The sequence below is a fragment of the Phocoena phocoena genome, chromosome 1, assembly GCF_963924675.1.
Source record: "Phocoena phocoena chromosome 1, mPhoPho1.1, whole genome shotgun sequence".
Lineage (NCBI taxonomy): Eukaryota > Metazoa > Chordata > Mammalia > Artiodactyla > Phocoenidae > Phocoena > Phocoena phocoena.
Window position 1 is genome coordinate 151045163 of NC_089219.1, and position 20460 is coordinate 151065622.

General features: G+C 51.9%; 1 protein-coding gene across 1 annotated transcript in view; it reads right to left on the minus strand.

The window, feature by feature from the left end:
• The window catches only part of RASSF5 (Ras association domain family member 5), a 69608-nt gene that overhangs the window by 18082 nt on the left and 31066 nt on the right, over positions 1-20460 (minus strand). The window lies entirely within an intron of this gene.

A 20460-nucleotide genomic window follows, 5' to 3' on the forward strand; every position in this document is an offset into this window, starting at 1 on the left:
CCTGGTTGCTTAGTAACCCAGCCCTGCCTGCCCTCATCCTCCAAGGCAAATAGCTGAGGAATCACAGATGGGGTGGATGGAAAGCTGTCCTTGCGTTTTCTGCTCACTCAGTGAGATTTTTCTTTTCAGAGTCACTGGAAAAATCCATTCATTCCTCACCCAGAATCTCAGCAAGCTTCCCTTTCTCACAGTCCTGAGATCCGTTTTCACATACTTTGCCTAAAGTGCTGTGTGTGTCCTCTGGGAGCCCCCGCTGCCTCTTAGGGAAAGAAACTTTTTGAGGAAGAACCTCCAAGCTCCCTCCTCCTTTTATCAAACACGCATTAAGTGCCTACCATGTGCTGGGGACACGATGATGAACAAGATCTGGTTCTTCTTCCAGAAAAGTACAGCCCATCAAAATGAGAGATAGGGGAGAAGGGTACACCAGTGTTTTGGGAGCAGAAAGAAGGGAGCATCAAGTTGCAACCGGAAATGCTCTCTAAACACCCTGGACCCATCAGCTCCCACATCCTCCTCGCTAACCCACACTTTCCCAGCCATGTGGGACTCCGGAGTTTACGCCTGCCTACTGCCTCTCCACGTGTTCTGGCCAACGGAGGGCCCTGCCTCTCATACTCTCCGCCGCAAGGCTGGTGCCCTGTGGCCCCAGTTCCCCGTGACGCCTGCATCACGGCGCGGGGGACAGCCCAACACCACTCCTCACTCTGGGGGAGAGCCAGGAGATGAGAAGGATACAGCGGGGCTCACGGACTGGAGGCTGATGAGGTGCTGGTGGCAGAGTATGGCGACCAGGTTTCCCAAGACCAGAAGAGGGAAAAACGGCCTGGATTTTAGCATCAGGAAATTGGCTGAATGAGAAAAACAGCTTCCTGCGGCAGGTCACCAGATTAGAGCTGGGAGATCTGAGCTTAGCTGGAGCCTTTCGGAACTTGACTCTCACCCGAGATGCCATGTGTGTGGTGGGAAGAGCATGTGTTTTGGGGTCGGGTGAGCGTGGGGTGGGGGCCTCGCCCTTGGCTAAGCCCCTCTCACATACTACCTCACTGAACATGCCAACCTTTCGGCTTGACAGCAATAGAAATTCTGCCAGTGTGGTCTGTTAGGCGGACACGCTCTGCTACCGCCCTCCCTGATTTTTTTTGCCTCGAACTGTAGCCTCATACACAGCAGGGATCCACCCAGCTGGAGTCATTGTCTAGCACCGTGGACGAGGGAGGACTGATGAATGGGTTGGAGGAGGATGGTGGTAACGAGCACAGCTTCCCTCCCTGCCTGTATCAGTTATATGCAGGCCTGCTCGGAAGCAGGGGAATGGCTGTAAAGACCCTTGACAGTCTCCTCCAGCTCCAGGAGTCTCTGCTTTTCAGAGGTTAAGTTAATCTCCTCCAACCCTCTCAGCGGCTGCTGCAGCTCTGTCACTGCCAGCCTGTCCCCAGCCCCCTCCTAAGCTATGCCCCAGGCTCTCTGATTCTGGGAGCTGCTGCCAGGTCCTGATGAGAGTCACATGGCTACAGGGCAGATGCAGCGTGTCTTCCCCCAGGATGACCCTTTGCTCAGGGGCCCCCATCCAGACACTTCATGGGTGGGGAAGGGGGGCAACTAGGGTCTGTTACACAACGTGGCTGGGGCCATAGGTCTTTAAGTGTGGAGACTGCATTTTATCCACCTCTGTGTCTCCCAGCACCCCAGTGCTCGGTGCTATAAGAAACTTAAAAACACAACATTTTGATTGAGCCCAGGCATTGTGGGGCCCTGGATGCTACATAAGGAGCAGGAACGAAGTGCGGGCTTTGCTCTGGAAGCAAATGGGGCCTCCGAAGGCTTCAGGACACCAGACCGATATGCCATCGAATGCAGGATATATAGAAGGAGAAGAAACAGGATGGAAACTGGTTGGGTGACCTCCTGGAGCATCTAGGGGTGAGGTGACAAGCCCCCAACATAGGGCAGGGCGGGGGACAGAAAGGAGAGACTGACATCTGCGACACTGTGGAGGCAGAAGCCACAGTGACAGACTGGATGGAAGGGATGAGCGGGGAGACCCCTGAGGTTTCAAAGGTAGGGAGGGGACTAGTAGGGTGGGGTAGAGACAGGGAGAGAAATCAGTCATGGGCAGAGCTACGAGTTGGTTCTGGACATACTAAATTTTAGGCACCTGAGGAGCATGGGAGACCTCCAATAGGCTATAGGAAATCTATACTAGGGACTTCCCTGGTGGTCCAGTGGTAAAGAATCCACCTTCCAATGCAGGGGATGCAGGTTCGATCCTTCGTCGGGGAACTAAGATCCCACAGGCCAAGTGGCAACTAAGCCAGCACGCCACAACTACTGAGCTCGCGCGTCTCAACGAGAGGGACTGAGGGTTGCAAACTACAGAGCCCACGTGCTTTGGAACCCACACGCCACAACTAGAGAGAGAAAAAAACCCAAAAAACCCACACGCCACAACTAGAGAGAAGCTCGAGTGCCGCAACGAAGATCCTGTGTGCCGCAGCAAAAGACCCCACGTGCCTCAACGACCTGAAGCAGACAAAAAAAAAAAAGTGTATTCTAGAGCCAAGAAGAGAGGTGAGATGGGGGATGTAGGCTGGGGAGTGGTAAGTAAAGCTGGGGTGGGGTGGGAGAAAAGAAGAGACAGGGACCAGGACAGCACCAAGGACAGAAGCCACAGGCTGAGGGAGGGAAACCTGAAGTTTTCTGCCACTACAGCTTCCTTCTTCCTCCCGGCCCTGAACTTAAATGCTCCTGATTTTTGGCAAATTCATCTGGGCCTCTTATCCGCAGAGAATATGTCATGCCAGGACCGGGATGCTACTTTATGGGTAGATTGAGCCATCCAGAAGGGGAGACCGAGGCCCTGAATGAAGACAGGTCTGAGTCCTCCACACAGGAGGATCCCCAAGCTGGAAAGCACACAGGTGTGCGTTACCTGGCAAGTCAAGAGCAGCAGAGGGACGGGAACACAGGCTGCTGGGCACCCAGGCTGGGCCCGACGATGCCTCCCTTTCAAGCTCATGGGGTGGAAGCTGGATCCAGAGTCTAACCTGATGCTGTAAACTAAGAGCTAGGATTCAAGGTTGATACCAGTGTAAAATCTTCCTTTCTCCCTAAACTGCGTGGGTGAATGGCTGTTGCATGTGCCCTGAGCTATAACTGGAATTGCTTTAGAGGGAAAAGCCAGCTGAGTCAGGATAAACAGTCTAAACTTGTGAAGAGAGAAGGGTGGGTGGGAGGGGAGGAATCCGGAACACAAAGGTGAGGATGTCTTGGGTAAGTCCCAGGTGGTCCTGGAGAGGGGGCTCATGTAGCCATTCAGGCCCCCTTCCTGACCCCACCCTAGGGAAGTCCTTACAGTTTAGAGGACTTGGTAGTCAGGATCTATCCCTGCCAGTCCCATGAGAAACCGGTAAGAAGGCTCTGCTCCCATGCAAAGTGGTGAGGGACTCTCAGATAAAGAAGAAGGACAGGCTCGTATCGCACTCACTAAAAGGACCAGATGAAGCGCCTGGGTCTGGAGGGTTGAAGTGTCTTGGCCACAGCCCCTCAGTTAAGAGCTGGAGCTGAGATGAGAAGCCAGGACCTTGCTTACAGTTCTGTGCTGCTTCCGTTACATCACGCATCGGTCACGATCACCAAGGGCCGTCCCCTCAACATCCCTGCTAGCACGTTGTGGTGAAAGTAATGGGGACCGCTCTGAGCAGGGGCCCAGGGGCTCTGAGTCCTTGGTCTGTCTCTACTTAGCTGTGTGACCAGGGACAAAACCCTTTACCTTCTGGGCTTCCAGCCTAGGAGGCCCTCTGGCATCTGTGATAAATGCTCATCTTGAATTCCAACTGAAGTCATCAATTACCAAATATTTCCTAAACGGGTGGTTCCCAGACTTCAGTATATATGCGAATCACCAGGGGGAAGTATTAAAAAAGCAGATTTGAGGGTCCTACCTCCAAAGATTCAGGAGCCAAGAAGTCTAGAGTGGACCCTTGACACTCCATTTTCAAAGAGTGATCCAAAGAGAGATTCTTATGTCAGTAGCCAGGGCAAACCTCGTAAGCACCACTGAAGGCTTCGGATGCTACAGAGGAACCGGGGCAGTGCTGAGTAAGGAAAAGCATCTGTCCTCAAAAAGTTCCCAGTGTAGTTGGGGGAGACAGGACACACACCCCCATCCCAGGAAGAGCACATCCTTGGTGACAGATGGAGAGGTACAAAGTCAAAGAGACAGAGGTTACGGCCCTTCACCAAAAAAGCAGAGCAGAGCTTCCAGCGGTGGTTGGGCAGAGAGGTAGGAGGAGGATGTGCGGCAGAGACAGCTAAGTGTTTACCACATCCAGCTTCCTCGTCTGCCTGGGCTCACAGCTGTACTTCATTTCCCAACCTCCCTGTGGTTAGGTGTGGCCACGTGACTGAGTTCTGGCCAATAGCACGTGGGTGTAAAACACACACACCATTTCCGGGCCTGGCCCACAAAACCTCTCATGTGTTATCCTGAGCCCCACCTGCCAATGTAACTTTACTTAAAGAGGGAAATAAACTTCTATTATATCAATGACTGAAAATAACGGGGGCTGTTTGTTACAACAGCTGGTCCACCCTGATTACACAGGATGCAAGAGAGATGAGGCAGCAACTAAACTCAACCAGCATTTAGCCAGCGCCTGCTCTCATAACCAGTACTTGGTGTGGCCCTGCACCTGAAGGGGATGCGAGTTCTGGTCTTACAGGGTTTACCATCTTCACGGAGGAAAGGAACACTGGGAAGGGCCAGAGAAGCAACGAGAAGTAAATTCCACAGGAGGGGAATACAGGTTCCAGCCCCAAAGGGAGGCTATTGCGTGGCTACGCTGGCGTGAAGAATCTTTTGAGGTGAGTCTTGAGCTGGGCAGCCTTCTGAGAAAGCACATAGAAAAGCAGTTATGTGGTCCAACGGTTCCGAAGATTTAATTTTTATTGCTCAAATTTGGAACCTACTTATTTTTAGTATTCTTTTCTCTCATGCCAAGAAGGTCAGGGGCAGGTGCTGAGCCCGAGACCTGGGTGTTCCTGCTGTTGGCAGAGAGATGGGGATTTCCCTGACTGGTCCCAGGGCTCTCAGGCTTGGATGACGTCCCTGGAGCCACAGAGGCCCAAGAGGAGATGGGCCAAGTGCAGGGACGGAACTAGGAGTGGCTTCGGACTGTGACCTCTGAGACCCCCGCTCCCCACGCCTTCCTCTCTGCGTCTTCCTTGAATTTTTCAAGAATCAACGGTGTCAGTGTAGACCAGGGAGGGCCTGGGTATGGGGGGTGGGGTGGGGGGTGGCATGGGAAAGTATGCCAGCTGTGTTTAAGTATAATATTTAACCACAGATGGAGCCAAACGTGCACCTCCATATCCACAAAGAAAACACGCATGATGAAGGTACAGCAAGCAGTGTTCTAGGATAGACACGAAGAAGGACTTGTAAAGTTGTAAGATTCTGGGACTGATGAGAAGGACCCCTGCTAGTGTCAAGTGTAGAGTGACTGTTTCTTGGGCCGCTGTGCCTTAGGAACGCAGGGACGGTGAGGGCCTTATGCAGTGGAGGGATGTAAGGACCCTGCAGCTCTTTCCTAGCCCGAGGTTGTTTGGGTCTTTCCATTTTGTAGAAGGCTCTGAGAGGACAAGGACTGCAGTTCATCCCTGTCACACACGGAGCGAAAAAGACCAAGGAGAGCTCTTAACAAGGTTTCTAAGAGGGGTGCTAGCCCTGGCACCACCCAGCCCAGTATTTGGCCTGGTGAAGTCCTCGCGCCTCTCTGGCCTCAGCCTCTCCATCTGTAAAGGGAGGTGCCAGATCCGGGTCCTTCCAGCTCTGACGTGCTGCAAGCAGCGGGCTTTCTGTGTCCCCAGAGCGTTCACCCTGATGCTCTGGATGGCTCCTGGGGTCCCGGAGCCTGTGGAACATGCAGAGAGAGCTCAGAGTGCCCGTGTCCCTGCTCAGGGGGACTAAACTGCCACCCTCTGCAGGCATTTGGGGAACCGATGGGAGTGGAAGTTGGCCTCACTTCCAGAGTCAGATCCCAGACAGGAAGAAAGGAGCAGCTGGCAGGGATGCCCAGAGGTCCCAGTCACCAGACCCACACATCACCGAAACCTGCCCTTTGTGGGACTAAAGCAGAAAAACCTCTGGGCTGGGAGATGAGAGATGTAGGTTCTAACCCTGGGTCCATCATGAACTTTCTGTGTGACCTCGAATGACCCTCCCACCCCAACTCCAGTGTCTTGGACTGAGTGACCGTGTGTGCACCTTCCTGAGAGCAGCTTGGTCTGCATCTCTGAGCACACAGGTTGGGCTTCCCCCAAGCCACCAAGAGCCCCATTTGGACACGTGACCCCGGGTAAGCAATCTAATCACGCCCAGCAGCCAAGGGGGAGGGCCCCACCTCAGCCCCCTGAAACGAAGACTGAAAACTGGGTCTCTTTGCCCCTCTCAGAGAAGGCCCTAGGCCCCAGGAAGCAGCTGTCTTCTGAAAGGAGAGAACAAGCCGGGGCCCAGGGCCTAGGCCCACTTCCTCTGCTGCTGCCTCTCTTCAGGGCCTCCTCTCTGTGAATGAGGGCCCTTCCCCACCCTCCCACATCCTGCCCAAGGGGCTGGTGAGAGGCCTCCAGGACTCCTCGGAGGCCGGGCCAGGGAAGGCTCCTAGAACAGCAGGAGGCCCCCCGCAGCTCTGCGCCAGCCAGGGGCGCGCACGCGGCAGATACAGGCTGTTCTGACGAGGCTAATTATAGAAGCCGGCTTGGCCTTTCCCGAATACGGCCCTCAGTCTCTCAGCGACCGGGAAGCACATAAACGCCTTTCCTTGGAGACAGGAAGGAGAAATTCTCCTAGGAGCTCAGATGCGATCTCTCTTTGGGTAGGAAAAAAGCAATGTTAGGGGTCAGAATGGGGTCAGGAGATGGCAGATCTCTCTGAAACCCTTTCCAGAAGTGGCTGCAAGGCAGAAGAGAGAGCTAAAATGTTATTAAAGGCGGGAAAACACCCAGAAGGACCAGAGACTGAAATATGTGGATGAAGCTCGCCAGCTCCTGAGTCAGCCACACACACCCCGTCACAGCCGGGGGCCGCCCCAGTGCGTGCTCCCCGATGAGAGGCAGCCCTGCACCCCCTGGAGAGGGCTGTGCGCATGGCAAGTCTGGTGCTGAGAAAAACAGTCCCCGACAGCAGTTCTGAACCTCCGTCAAGACTCTTCTCACACTGCAGCCAGGCAGAGGCCGGGGATAAGAGGGGCCGTGGCCACCTCTCTGTCCTTCTTTGAAGCATGTATCCTTATCACCCTGTGTGGGGTTCAACAAAACCCGTTTCTTAGAAGGGATTCTCGCCCTCTGAGGGCTTATAGACTTGGGCAAAATGAGGTAGAGGGCTATGCAGAGGCCTCAAGACATGCAATGAATTCAAGAACCAGACAAAGTAGAGCTGATGTGTGTGCCAAACTGAAGGTGCATCTTCAGGAGTGATGCTTGCAGGGGGATCTGGGGGGACAGTGAAGAGAGGAGGCTCTCTGGGCCACGGAACAAGTCACCTCTCCCACTGCCACCCCACCCCAGCATATCTTATTGTCAAATATCTCTGTTTCTCCCAAGAAATACCAGAAACAGACACCTTTTTCATTTGCCAACCGAAAGAAACCTCAGCTTTGCAATGCCCCTTCCTCTACCCAGTCATGCAAAAAACCCAGCTTCTGGGACCGAGGGCTTACAGCCTGGCGGGAGTGAGGGCAGCAGCTAAACTCTGTTCTAAAAACAGGAACCATTTCCTTCCCAGGCAGCAGCAAAACTCTCTAGAGCAATGGTTCTCAACCTCAGTTGCATCTCAGAAGTACCCGGGGAGCTTTTCAGAATCTCCATGCCCAGGCTTCACTCCAGACCAAGGAAATCAGACTCCCCTGCTGTGGGACCCAAGTATTGACATTTTCTAAAGCTCAGCAGGTAAATCCAGCGTGCAACTAAGGTGGAGAACCACTGGTCTAAATAAAGACCCCAGATAGCTGGAGTGCCCTTATGTGGATGTGTATGGGTGGGGGTCCTCACAATGAGGCGGGAACCCCAAGAGAGAGCTGGACACCTCTCTGCAGCCATGCTTTCTGCATGAGGCCTCCTTACCCCAGCCCCCCGTCCTTGAGAACAAGGGCAGCTTCTCGAAGGGGTGCCCCAGAACACAGGTGCTGGTTCCAGGGGCCTGTTTTAGTTGATCCTTCAAACACTAAAATCAAAACCTCTCTTCTGATTCTTGGGCGTCCTCTCGCAATTGGAAAGTCCAGGGCGTTTATTTGAAGGTCAGACCCCAGCCAATGCGGGCCCTACGGGCAACATGAATTATTAACCACGGAGGCCCCAGAGTCAGGCCTGGGGAAGTTTTTGGTTAGTTCTACTGGGTGTAGGAAATTAATGATGGGCCTGCACACACCTGTGAAAGTTAACAGCTCACTTCAGTCTACAAACAGGCCCTTTTAGGCAAGGACCTGGCTCGGAGCCCTCTCATCTAAATAACAAAACAAATAAATAAACGGAGCTCTACCACCGCTCCCACCAAGTATGTGGCAGATACAGGGCCGCACTGGGAGGGCGAGGTCAGGGGACTCAGGCAAGCTGGGTGTCTAGCACATACAGCCCCATTAGGGAACACATGCAAACTCCTTTAGGCTATCCCCAACTAACCCAGGAAGTCAAAATGGTAGTAGGACAATGACCTAGGAGAGAAGTTTTGTTTGCTTCTAAAAACACCCTAGACTTCTTCAAAGTTGCGGGACTGTGTTTTAAGATGGTTTCTGGCCATTTGCAATACGGAAGTCTCAACCTGTTAATGATTATCTTAATGAGGGACTGGGTGCCATCCACTTGCCATCGAGAGCTTCAAAGCTCGGATTTGGGGGAAGGTCACCCTCCCGGGCACAGGTGAGCATGTCCCCAAACCACCAGCCAAGCGCTGTCCCCAAATCCTAGAGAGCCATTTTGAAAAGGTCCAGGGACAAGAAATGCCGAAAGGAGCATTTGCCGGGGGCCCCCAAAGGGCTCCAGATCCAACCCGTGGTCTCCTCGGCCAACAAGTTCAAGAGGGTGCGCAGGGCAACTGCCCACCCACGCCCGTAAGACATGACTGCCTGTTTGCCAGGTGCAAGATTTCCCTTCTAGACCACAGAGGTTATTTCCCCACAATGAAAGTCTCTCGTATTATTAAGTTTACCTTCCAAGGATGTTTGCTCTGCACATTCCTGAAAAAGGTGGTCTTGGCAGTGAAGAAGCAATCCTCCAGTTCCTCCTCCAGGCTGCAGTACCCACTGCTCATGCTGCTGTCCACTGTCATCTAGCCCGGAGCTCCGGCCGGAGGCAGCGGGCGCATCTGATGGGGCCAGGCTCTCGGGATGCGGCGGAGGGAGGTGGGGATCCCTCCCCAGGCGGCCGCGGCGTGAGCTTCTAGCCCCGCCGGGGAGCGAGTCCGTTATCGGGCCGGGCAGACCCGGAGCCGGCTGCCTCGGTTTTTTACACCGGGGCCCGAGTGGCTCGGGCGGCGGGGTAACCTGTTCCCCAGCGGCTGCCAGCACGGGGGTCGGACCTGGACCCCGCTGCGCTCACCTCGCTCTCCGACTCACTAGGCATCTGCGGTTTCAGCCCCTCCTCGCCGGCTCCCCCCTCCGCCCCGTGCGCCGAGCGCCATCTCGACACCTCCCCCGCCTCCCGCGCCTTTCCTGCCCCTCTCACTGCACGCAGAGGAGTTCGGAAGCCACTTCCTCTCGCAAGGTTCCTCAAAGCCGCTGGCTGTCGCGGCGCCCCTCCCCCTCCTCCCGCCCCAGGTCTGCGCCTCCCCACCCTGCCTCTGGACCACGTTGGCAAGTGGACCTAGGGCATCACGAGTCAGATTAGGGATGCAGGGCAGGAGCAGACTAGGATGGACCAGAGGGAGAAAATTCCCTCTCTCCTTTCTTCATCCTTCTGGAAGCAGCTCATTCTCATCGCCCAGGATGGCTCAGGTTCAGAAGTAGCACGTGCTCTAAGGTCGACAGTGTCCCTCCTCCCTTCCCCCCATCCATGCCGCACCTCACCCTCTCATTCCCCATTCACTGGGTGAAGGAGCCAGGTCAATCAGAGCTAGAGAAGTGACTGCATTAGAAGAAAATCAATATTGGGCCTGTCTGGAGAAGCAGCAATATTTTAACTCGGAAATGCCAGAAGAAACGGCAGGGGCCCCCCCAAAGCATATGCGAATCATATGCAAAGTTATGGCAAACTGCAGAGCAAGCAGGCCCTTCCACCCACACAGGGAACTTGGCCTTCAGGAAGCCTCAGGTTAATAAAGGAGCCCGCAGACACCACCCAGGTTATTGGTGCATCTTCCTGGTGGTCTGGCCAAGAGGGGTCTTTGCTAGATCTTGTGATTCCTATCAAGGACAGCTCAATTACATTTCTCCATCAGACTGGATGAAGGAACATCTCCCTTGACGGGCTGAATCCTTCAGATCCTTCATCCACAGTAGTTACAGCCTATGCCTGGTGATTTACATGCAGTCTGTCACTTAACTTTCCCAATAGCCTTGAGATAGACACCCGTAGGACGCGTGTTCCTACGCGTGTTCTGGGACTCAGAACCAGGTGTGTGCAATTCTAGGGCCTGTGCTTCTAGCCACTGTGATTGACGTACAGTCTCTCAGCAGGGATGGCACTGATTTGGTGTGCGTGCTGACATCTTTCAACAGAGTGGGGCTTGGAGTCTCAGGAAAAAAAACAAGCCTTCAGAGCCTGGCAATGCCAGGGGCACCATGCTTGTGGAGTCTGATGGCCTGGGGACCCCAGAGGGACCCTGGGAGCACCCCAGAGAGTGGCTGAGAGGGGTTATCAGGACTTTCTCCAAGTCTGTGTCTCCTGTAGTTCTGAAACAATCGAGTCCTGGGGCACAAGCTGGGTGGAGGGCTAGACTCAGCCCCCAGACTGCAAGCTGCCAACTCCATTTTAAGCTCCGGCTACTTTTGTGAGGAACCCTCTTCCTCCCCCATCTTAGTCAAATCTGTCAGCTCTCAGGATGGCTTCAAACTGCAGCCCAATTTGGCTCCATCCTCCCACACAGTCTTTTTTTCCAGAAGCCAGTGAGTGCCTGGCAGGCACGAACATGAGCTAGCTGAGAGCCAGGCCAGCGCCCCAGCCGGCTGACCAGCCTCAGCTCCGGAGAACGGTCAATACTGGTAGCTAGGAGATACCTTGGCAGGGAGATAAGTGGAGGTAAACGGCTGGGGGTGGGGGCTGAGGTGAGCTACGGGGTGTTTCCAGGGAAGAACTCACATTACTGGGGTTGGAAGTAGGTTTTGGCTTTGTCTAGAGCAATCTTTTCTTCAAATGAATACTTTAAAGGCTGGTTTTTTTTGGGGGGGGGTTACCCCAGAAACTGTGGTCCAGGCAAAGGTTTTGGCCTCAGCAGCACCCCCAAGGCCAATGCCAGAATGATGAATGCTGCAGGGAGGGGGGGACCTGCGTGACCCTTGGGCCATCCGTAACAGCCTACCTGCTTTGTTCAGCCAGGGAAGGAACGCACGTTTCTTTATAAAAGGACCTCCTTGCTCACTGGGAATCCAATATTTAAAGAAAAAGCAGGCCCCAGATTCTCTGGCCACACTGTGTCCTTGGAACCACAAGTGACCTCTGCAGAACAGCTACAGTGCTACACATTTTAAATGTACAATCTTAAAATACAGCTAATAACAAGCGTTTTGAGCCGCAAGCCAAAGCACCCCAGGAGTCAGCATGAGTCTCTCCTTGTGAGTGGCACACTAGATGCCAGACCTACTCAGGAAAGGTCTAAGTGACGCTGCACTCTTTTAGGGTGCTGCTCCCTGCCAGTCCAAATATTATGAAAACTGACATCTGAATAGAGCTTTTCAAAGCCCTTTTACCTCGTCACTTAGGTTGCTCTACAACCTTGAGAGCAGATTTTACCCCCATTTTACAGATGAGGAAACTGAGGGAAGCAGCACGTTCCATCACAGCTCATTACACGCTCTCAAAGCCTAGTTAGTGTCTCTGGCTCTACCCCCACTCCACCTGTCAGTGAGTCTAGGCGTGGAAGGAAGCCACGTGTAAGACGCCCGCAAAAGGGAGACTGTGCTGGCGAAGACCCTGGGATGCTCCTGAACCCAGCAAAGATCACATACGATACAATAAGTTGGCCAGCCTCCAGGAGGAAAATTCCAGATAGAAGCTCCACAGTCCCCAAAGGAGGAAGACTGGATTCGTTTCAGTGTCCAGTGACTCTGTCTGTACCTCTTCCCCATGAATAATCAACAGTAGTGGTAACCTGACCAGGGAAGGAGGGAAGGTGGCAGGAAGAGCCCGGGCAACAGCCTTTCAAGGACAGGAACACACAAGGACAGGAACTGGCTGTTCTTGTCCCTGGTCCCAGGAAGAGGAGTCTGGACCTGAAGATGCAGCTTCCGGAGCCGCAAAGCCATGGCATCACGGTTGCGGGGTGGGTTTCAGAAAGCCCCACTGAAATGGTAGATGGGCGACTTCCCTGTCACAGAGCGTCAGATGATGAAAGACATTATTTTAAGCTGTCTTCCTCTCTCAAATGCCATCCTGACACGTAGCCAGATCCCCTTGTTAAATCCACCCTGTGGGTCTGTGTTCCAGAAAAGCTGTGGTACAAAAATGGAAGCCGGGAGCGGGTATGCTAGGCCCAGCTCCAACTCTAGCTTGCTGTGGGATCGTGAGCAACTTTGGACCTCAGGTCTCCTCATCTGAGCAACCGAGGAGTCCAGATATCAGACTGGGGGCCTCATGACCGACCAACATATTCAGAGGCTGAAAATGGGGGGAGGGGCCAACCCTTCCCCGAAACCTGTTTTGAAATCATCATTAGCCGCCTTGTGCAGGCGCTGTCCTAGTAACTTTATGTGCTTCATTCCATTTAATCCCTACAGCATACCAACGAGGAAGCTACAGTGATTATCTCTGTTTTACAGAGTGGAAGAGGAGGTTCTGGCAGGTTAAGTTACTTGCACATAGTCAGACATGCTAGCTCATGGCGGAGCTGAATCAGCCCGGCTGGTCTGACTCCAGACCCCAAGCTGTTGAAGGCTCTGCAGAGATGTAGCATCTATCCTGGCTGCTCTCAGAATTGCCACACTGCCTGAAGTCGCAGTCCGACACAAACAAGTCAGGAGCTACTTTCTCAGTCTTCCTATGACCCTGTCTTCCCTTTGGCTCCTGGGGGTTTTCCAGAGTTCAGCCATTGACTCTTTTCTCCACCCCGCTCCATGTGCCCGTGCTCTCCCTGGAAGCTTAGTCTCACCTAGGCCAATGGTATCAACTGTACTTTATACACACGTGTCTCATAATTCTCTCTCTTCCAGGTAGCTCCAGATGAATACCTGTAGCAGCTTGCTGGGTACCCAACTCTCCCCGCTACAGCCTCACTCTCAACAGGTCCAAATTGAGCTGATATTCCCTGCCTCGCCCTCCACCTGCTGCCCCCCCTTTAGAATTTCCTATCTTCCTTTTTTTTTTTTTTTTTGCGGTACGCGGGCCTCTCACTGTTGTGGCCTCTCCCGTTGCGGAGCACAGGCTCCGGACGCGCAGGCTCAGCGGCCATGGCTCACAGGCCCAGTCTCTCTGCGGCACGTGGGATCTTCCCGGACCGGGGCACAAACCCGTGACCCCTGCATCGGCAGGCAGACTCTCAACCACTGCGCCACCAGGGAAGCCCTAGAATTTCCTATCTTGATGAGTGCCATCAACATAGATTATTGCAAAGCCTTCCCGTAGTTTCCCTTGTTCCCATCTCTGCCTCCTCCAAACTCCTCACTGCCTTGTTGCCAAAGTTACCCTTCTAGACCAAGATCTGATCAGTGTTGTTCTATCATAAAACCTTTCCATTCAGATGTCAACTAATAATTATTGAATAAGTACTGAGTTTCACGACCTAGTATCAAGCTTATTCATTCATTCAACAAATAATTACTAAGCACCTTCTATATGGCAGGTACTAGACTGGATGTTTTGAAGAAGACATAGTTCCTCCCTTCTCATAACGGCCAGTGTAGTGGAACGACGTGAAATTAGACATTATATTGGAGTTACCGAGCTCTCACACACTTCATTCTCTCTCTCTTAATCCTTACAACCCCGCAAGAACGTATTTTACAGATGAGTAAGCCGAGGCTCAGGGTGGCTCACTTTGCCCAAAGTCAAAGAGCTAGTAAATGGTGGAATCAGATTTCAAACCCAGGGCCTCTGTGTCTGACAGTTTTTCATCACAGTTGTCCCTCCTCCAGTGACGCCCCAGTGCCTACAACGATATCCTGAACTCCAGAGTGGGTCCTTCAAGGTCCTTCACAGCATGTGCCCAGCCAACAGGTCATACCCATCTCCAGCCACAATCACGCATCCCTCCTTACAGCCACGCACATTTGATTCACGTTCCCAGCAGCCGCCCCGCCCTCTTGTGGTCTTGCCGTTTCCTCTGCCTGTCAAAATCCTCCTGTGTCCTCCCACTTCCTGACACACGTTCACCAACCACGACCACACCTCCCCCACCTTGCCGGTGCCTCTCAGAAGCAGCCTTTATCAGATGTCCTCTCTGGGGTGAATCTTAAGAATGCCACCCTCCGTCCTGAGAGCGGCATTTGTGGGTTGGCCTGGGCTGCTGAGAGAGGCCTTAGGGCAGCTCCCGTTAGAGGCAGCTGTTCAGTGGAGTCGAATCACTGACAGCTTTGGCCAGCACTCCTGGCTTCTAGAGCGTGGAGGGAAATCTGTGGATGGGGGAGCAACTGTACCAGATATAGCCAGAGTGGAGCAGAGCAGCTGGGGACCGGCTCCTTCCTTTGGCACCTGAGGATGGGCTGGCAAAAAATGAGATAAAATGGAATCATAACATGTATCTGATTAATCCAAAAGAAGGAAGAAAAGAAAAAGGAAGCAAAGAACAGATTCGACAAATAGAAAACAAACAGCACGATGAGAGACTTAAAATCTAATTATATCAATAATCACATTAAATGCAAATGAGCTAAATAACCCAATTAAAGGGCAGAGATGATCCAATTGGATTAAGAAAAACAAGATTCAACTATGTGCTGTCTGTAAGAAATGCCCTTTAAATATAAAGACACAAATAGCCTAAAAGTAAAAAAAATGGATAAAGAAATATCAGGCTAATGGTAATCAAAAGAAAGCTGGAGTGGCTATAATAACATCAGACAAAGTAGATTTCAGAACAAAGAATATTACCGGGGATAAAGAAGGTTATTTCATAATGATAAAGTGTCAATTAATCAAGAGAATGTAATTATGTTAAATGTTTATGCACTGAATAATGGAGCTTCAAAATACAAGATAGAACTTTAAGGAGAAATTGGCAAATCCACAATTATATTTGGGATTTCAACACCCCTCTCTCAATAATTGAAAAAACAAGCAGACAGAACACATGGTATGCCTCAACAAATGTTAGCTACTGTTATCAGTCACAATTCAGTTTGATAAACCTTTATCAAGCATTTCAGAGGAGACCCAGGACCAGAATTCCCAGAGAGGTGTGCAGGTACCAATCAAGAGTGTTACTTAGGCGTCATTATCAGAATCCCTGTGCAGAGGAGAAAAGGTTGTGAATTTATAGGCACAAAGAAATGATAAATCAGACTAGAAGTGTATCATGGTGAAAGGAAGAAATGGCATACCAGGATAGAAGGCTTTGAGTGCTAAATAGAAGACATCTTGTAATGCTTTATTGGGTTTTGTGACTTTAAAGCATTTAGCTTAATAGTAATGATATTATTATATTGTTTTAAGATGAAAAATCTTTGCTACAATTCATAATATTAGGAGTGAAGGTAAGTAAGCTCCTTCATGCAGGCCATATGATAAGCTCAATCCTTTCTGCAGACAGCATGACAGAGAAGGGACGCGAAAGGATTGAGTGACCCTCTCAAAAGAAAAATAGACTTACTGCAAAAGAAAAAAAAAAGAGCATTCCTTAGGGAACCCCAGCCTCTCTGCAGAGATAGACCTGGTTCCCTAGGTTCTCCCCTCCCGGCTCCCTGGCTCCCCCGTGTGGTAGTTCTGGGTTTAGCCCGTGACGTTGGGAGAAGGGCCGGGGCAGGACCGGGGCAGGACCGGTCACAGTCGCTTCCTCCTTTGGAGGGTTCTGGAAAAGCAGAGCTCCCAGTAGGGTGACACTGGTGTGGCTGCGGAGGGCTGGGAGCCAGGAAACTCGGCTCTGCACTCCAGCTGAGTCACTGCTCAGTGGCTGCAGGGGCTGAGGGAGGGGATTCCAGCGGGGGCCCTGCTAAGGAATGACAGCGGTGGGCTAGGGGTGGAGGTGGGGTGCATAGGCAGAAAGGCAGCAGCGACCTGACCTGTGGGGCTGAAACACCAGCAGGCCGGGCTGACCCACCCTGGAAGCCGTCTGTCCCTGTGGTGAATGGGGACAGGGTCTTGAGTCTTTTTATCAACAGAGTAGAGCAATAACTCAGGCCGCAGAAGAGGGGATAATCGTTAAGTCTTGTAGCAACAAGTACCCGCCAAACCACAAAGCTGTAGTGTCCTGGCTTTATATCCAGGAGAGTAATCCATCTTTCTGGTATTGTGGAGAGTAGGCAGAGCCAGACCATGAAGGGTTTTGTGTGCTAATCCAGATTTAGACTGATTTTGAGGGTAACAGGAAGCCGCTGAGGGTTTCCATCACAGGGTGAAATGATAAAAAAAATCCAGTAAGGCTGTTGGAAGCACCAGAGTCGGCCCTGGAATGTCACCCGGTGATACTGACATGCTTTCACATACATCTTCTCACCGGAGCCACACAACCAGCATTTCTCAGAGGAGAAACCTGAGGCTCAGAGAAACTAAGAGGCTTGTTCCCAGTCACACGCCAAGATCGTCATCTACACAAACTGAATTAGAGCCTAGCTCTCCTGTCACTCAGGCCAGGGTTCTTTCTTTTCTTTAAGAAAATATGTATTGCCTTTTAGAAATGTTACACTAGAAACACATGACAGCATCTGGTTATTCAAACAGCCCCGAAGCAAACAGCAAAAGTCGAGAGTTCTCTCATTCTACCCATCACCTCCCACCCCCTCCCAAAGTGAAATCCCTTCGAACAGTTGTCTGGGCGCCCTCCAGGCCCTCACGCTGCATTTAGACACACACGCATACACACATACACACATATGTACAAAGTATAAATGGGCTTGTCCTGCATGTACCACTGGGTGACTTGTCTCTGTTGGCACTATTCCTTGTCAGTACATACAGATCCATCCCTCCTTTGTAAAGCACCTTGGCCTTAGTGCTGGTGGCTGGAACTTCCTTCCCGGCATCCCCGCGGCTCTCACCACTGCTCACGGTGCGCCTTAGGAAGGGGCTGGACCCAGTGCCCTGGTAGTCAGGGCACCAGATGACCAGAGTGCAGCCTCTGTAGAAAAGCATTTCCCACTGAGGGCACCTGAAAAGATTTTAGAACGATGCCTGGCTCCATAACTATGTGTGGAAGGAATCTGAGACAGTCCTTAGGCATACTGTGTTTTTTTTTTTTTTTTTTTTTTTTTTTTTTTTTTTTTTTTTTTTATGCGTTACGCGGGCCTCTCACTGTTGTGGCCTCTCCCGTTGCGGAGGACAGGCTCCGGACGCGCAGGCTCAGCGGCCATGGCTCACGGGCCCAGCCGCTCCGCGGCATGTGGGATCTTCCCAGACCGGGGCACGAACCCGTGTCCCCTGCATCGGCAGGCGGACTCTCAACCACTGCGCCACCAGGGAAGCCCCATACTGTGTTTTTAATTTTAGAGATTAAATATTAATTTAATGTGTGTCAGGAAAAAAATCTTAAGTACATCAATGGTGATTGAAGGATTTAGAATTTTTCCTTTAACACAGTTTAAGTTTACTCAAATAAATCTATGTAAAGAGAAATATTAAGTAAATAGTAGCATAGGTGGAATATTGATATGGCCAGAATCTCAAGTGTGGAAAGTGCCCAAGTGAAGTTTGGGAACTGCTGTGGGAGGGGCTGGACTTGGCAGGCGGGGACCTGGGAGCCTGGTTTCTAAATGCTGCTCCTGGGTTCTGGAGGGTCAGGAGGAGGGGATGGAATCGGGGCCTGATGGATGTAAGATTCATTTCCTGGCTGCAAGTGATCTGAGTGGAAGGAAGAGTGCTTATGTTTTGGTCTTGTCATTTGTGCATTCCATGTACCAAGAAAAGTGGCACCAAAGGCCTGTGGAACAGAGCTGCCAGGACCCCCCTGGTCTGCCGTGGGTTACGATGAACATCGACAGCTGTGGGCAAGGGCTTCCTCTCTTGGGATCTGCTTCCCCAAAGGCAAGGCAAGGACTGAACCAAACCAGCAGAGGTCTCACTTCATCCCCAGGGCACTGGGGAGCTACTGGGAGTTTTATTTGTCACAGGGGTGACAGGATAAGAGCACTTTTAGGACCACCTGAAGTATAACATCTTTGGAGCATGCCCCCAAATAAAAGAACTGCAGCTCTTTTGTGATCTTCAGCCAATGGCAACCATGTCCTCTAGGAAACAGGCTTAAACTGAAGAAGGGATCTGGGGTAGACTTGAAGGGGATTTGCTTGGTCAGCATGGGTGCCCAGGAGAAAAACCAGACATCACAGACCTCTGAGATCTCCAAGCAGAGACTGACAAAAACATAGGCAACTCCCATCCACTCTTCCTGTTTCTCCACCTGAGAGAGACATGCACGAACCACACACCTTGTGAGTGCAGCTGGGGCTCTGAGCCCATCCCTGCCCCCTCACACGCCCTCCCCTTCCTCCCTCCCCGCCTGTCTGGCATGGCAGAGAGAAGACAGACAGAACCTTGGGATTACTGCTTTTCAAAGGTTGAGGCCAAACACTCACCTACAGGATGATCTCAACTGAAAAATGTATGAATGTACAGGAAGAAAATATAAAAATGTTAACTAACAGTGGTTCCTTCTGGATGGAGGAAGATCAATGATTTTCTTTTTCTTAAAGAACAAAGCGGAGAGACCTCCTAACAGCCATGTGCCTCCAAACTAGCGGAGCTCTGACCAGGGCCCGGGCCACAACAAATGCCCACCCCCACCCCGAAAACGGCACTCGTACATTTGGTTAGCTCAGACCAGGTGACGAGGTCAAGGTGAACGAAAGCTCCATCCGGGTATGCAACAGAAAATCGAGCCAAGGCAGAAATCAGCACAAACAAGCTTTTTAGAGAAAGGCGAGTTAGCCTGGAGCAGGGCCCAGGTTTTATTGACAGAAGGCTAGGTCCTGTCCCAGCTGTGCCTGAAGCATGCAGCCAGGCCTGTCCAAGGCAAACACTGCAGCCCAACCCAGCCGGCCCGGGAGCAAACCCCATTCCAGGCTGGCTGCCGGTGGGCGTGCTGCTCTGCTGTACCCACGAGGGACTCTTGGCTTCTTCTATGTGTCCTCTATACTTCAGTGGTGGTTCTGCTCTAGACACAGCCCTGAGTTAGCTTGCCAGAAAATTCCAAGGTTGACTCATCTCTCCAACAGAGGGAAGGGAGTCACTCTGCTTCCAATACTCAGATCTGGAAACACCTGTTCACTGTTGAAATTCTGGGAATGAGACAAGGCATGCAGCAAACCCCAGGCCCTGCTCTGGGGCCTTCCCTCCCACCCACGTGAGAGCTGGCCAAGCCACTCTAGGGCAGGGTTGCTCAACCTCCGCACTGCTCACAGTTAGGGCCGGATGAATCTTTGTTGCGGGGCTGTGGCTTTTCTGTGCAATGGAAGCTGTTTAGCAGCATCCCCGGCCTCTGCCCACTAGGTGCCAGTAGCCTCCTCCAAGCTGTGACAGCCAAAGATGTCTCCAGTAACTACCAAATGTCCCACCTGGTGGAGGGCAGCAAGATCACCCCCTCCCATTTGAGACCTGCTGCTCTAGAGGAAGAAATAGAGACCCAAAGTAGAAATGCAGGATGGAGTGGGGTGAGCGGGCTCTGGGATGGAGGATGGGTAGGCTCGAGGGGAACAGAAAGAAGAGAGACTTGGAAGTTCCCAATGGGAAAGAAAATTGGGAAAATAAAGAGTCGTTTAAATAAGATTTTTGGTAAATGTTGTTATATGGTGTGCTATGTAACTTCCCTCCTCCATCTTCTAAAGAAAACCTTCAGCAAAAATCTGCATCATTCACCAGGGCTTTGGGGGTCAGATTTGTCTCCCTTCCTTTTCTCACTCTGGACAGGGCAAGGCCCTCCCAAGAGGTCTGGTTACATCCAGACTACGTTATAAACAGTTCCAATTCCAAAGTGTGTGGAGGATGTACATAATTTTTTTCTCATAGTAAATAAACGAGTTACTTTATTCTGTTTACGGATGGAGCATTCCTCCACGATGAACGAAGTTGATCCAAATTTATTGCTTGTCCTTTTTTTTCTTTTTAAATCTTTTGGCTGCACTGCTCGGCATGTGGGGTCTCACTTCCCTGACCAGGGATCGAACCCGCGCCCCC